Here is a 2,324-nt window from a genome sequence, read left to right on the forward strand (position 1 = left end):
CCTGCTGAAAGCCAGCCGGGCCCCCAAAAGTTACAAAGGCGAGAGCAGCCTGTCCAGCACAGCCCACATCCACAGCCATGTGGAGGGCCTGGCTATGGCCTGACCCCCACAGGAGGCAGCCCACAGTGGAGATCCCAACTTGAGCTCTGACGGTGACTCCCCACCTTGAATGTCTCTGAATCCCCAGCTGCCTTGTGTGTGTGTGTGTGTGTTTGTGTGTGTGTTTGTGTGTGCACGTGTGTGTGTGTGCGCGCGTGTATGTGTGTGTGCGTGTGTGCGTGTGTGTGTGTGCGTGTGTGTGTGTGCGTGTGTGTGTGCGCGTGTGTGTGCGCGCGCTGCCATAGTGCACTCGGGTTGCGGCTACACCTCCGGGCTCTCTTTGAGCTAGCACGCAAAAACCTGACAGGTTTCCCCCCCTTTTTTTTTAATTGCTTTTAAGGAAACATCTACAGAGACTGAAATCATGCTGATTTGAAGAGGACTGTTACATTTGTGTGTGCGTGTGTGTGTTTGTGCGTGTGTGTGTTTGTGTGCGTGTGTGTGCGTTTGTGTGTTTGTGTGTGTGTTTGTATGTTTGTGTGTGTGTGTTTGTGTGTGTGTGTGTGCGTGTCTGCGCGCGTGTGTTTATGTTTGTGTGTGTTTGTGTGTGTGTGTGCGTGTCTGCGCGCGTGTTTATGTTTGTGTGTGTGTGTGTTTGTGTGTGTGCATTTGTGTGTGCGTGGGCGTTTGTGTGTGTGTTTATGTTTGTGTGTGTGTGTTTGTGTGTTTGTGTGTGTGTGTGTGTGTGTGCACGTGGGCCTGTGTTGCCCTCCACTCTCAGCGGGAGCTGTGTCCAGCGCTCCTCTGGCAGCTGCTGTGCCTGCAAGAACTGTCCCCTCCCTGCACACAGGGTTTGGTGTCACTGCTGGGGTGTGGGGATGCCAACCTGGTGCTATCAACAGAGCCAGGATCTGCCCCAGAGCCTCTGGGGTAGCCTGGTCTGAGTCAGGGGCTGCTGAAGGCAATCATACAGAGGCTTCCTCCTATAAGGGATGTGGGGGAACAGGGGGCTCACTCTGCCTTCGCCACACGAGCCTAGTGTGCTGGAAGGGGAGATCTCTGTTCTTCCCTCCTCCACAGGGGTAAGGTTCAACTGAGCAAGCCTTCCAGCTGGCTACTGTGACCGTCAGAGGAGCCAAAATCCCCGAGTGCCTTTTCCCTTCCTTGGGAAGTGACTGCGCTGCCAGTCTGTCTGCAACCCCAGTGAGGATGGCAGCAGGGGTTCTCTCCCTGTCTGCCTTCCCAGGTGGGGGTGGTGTCTCACTGCTGCAGGATGACACCAGCAGTCCCGGCTGGACTGTGCTGACCCCCCAGCACCAGGGCTCTCACTGCTCAGGGCCCTTCCATGCCTTCAGTCAGTGACTTTCCCCACGTTTTTTCAGCTTTGAGAATTGCTGAGGCAGGTTTCACCTCCTGGGTCACAGCATTCCCGTGCTCCCAGCCAGTTTGGGAAATGAGTCTCTGAATTTACCATCATGCAGGGGATGTCCTGCAGGCACCGCGCCTGCAGAGCAGTGGACTTCCCCTCTGTGCTGCTGCCAGCTGAAGCTGTCCCAGGGAGCGCAGTCATGGAAAGGGAAGGCGCTTCTGTAGGAACAGAGGAAGTGTGTGCTGCATTCTTCTGGGACTCCCAAATCCGTCCTGGGGTGCCTTGGCCAGTGCCTGCCTGGCAGGACCCTATCCCGCTCAGCTGCAGCATCCTTGGGCAGGGGGTTGGGGTGTCAAGGGGTCTGAGTGCTCTGTGTGTGTGTGTGTGTGTGTGTATGTATAGATCTACAAATATATATATATACATACATATATATAAAATCCCCTTGTTCCTGGAGAGGGGCATTTACTGCTGCTGCTGCTGTGCGCATTGATCGAGTTGGGCGTTCCTATTTGCCCACCTTTTCCAAACCGGCCTGTAAATCCACCAGTATATGTAGTTCAAAGAGCATTTCTGACTTTTGTATCTAATATATTTTTTAAAAAGTATATATATAAAGACAACAGTGAATTTACAATAATAAAAGTGAAAATCAGCCATGGGTGAGGCACATGGTCCTTCCCCGCCGGGGTAGCAGCTGCCTTTGGGAATGGGGTGAAGGGTCCTGTCCTCCCCTCGGGGGACAGCCAGGAGCCCAGGGCTCGGTTCCCTGGCCCGAGTGCCGGGCAGGTGGGGGATAGGCGGTGTCGCCGGGATGCAGCAGCCTGGAGTTGCCCGTCCCTTCAGGGGTGCCCCGGCCCGCCCTCCCTCTGTCTCCGCCGGGCGGGGCCGGGCCCGGGGAGCCCCCGGGGGGGCG

General features: G+C 55.9%; 1 protein-coding gene across 1 annotated transcript in view; it reads left to right on the forward strand.

The window, feature by feature from the left end:
• Nucleotides 1-292, forward strand: part of TMEM150A (transmembrane protein 150A) — an 11,031-nt gene extending 10,739 nt beyond the window's left edge. Inside the window, exon 8 of the mRNA XM_017725936.1 lies at nt 1-292. The gene's annotated coding sequence lies outside the window, so the exon portion shown is untranslated.
• The last annotated feature ends 2,032 nt before the right edge of the window (nt 293-2,324 follow it).

This window comes from Corvus brachyrhynchos, unplaced genomic scaffold (genome assembly GCF_000691975.1).
Source record: "Corvus brachyrhynchos isolate BGI_N302 unplaced genomic scaffold, ASM69197v1 scaffold61, whole genome shotgun sequence".
Lineage (NCBI taxonomy): Eukaryota > Metazoa > Chordata > Aves > Passeriformes > Corvidae > Corvus > Corvus brachyrhynchos.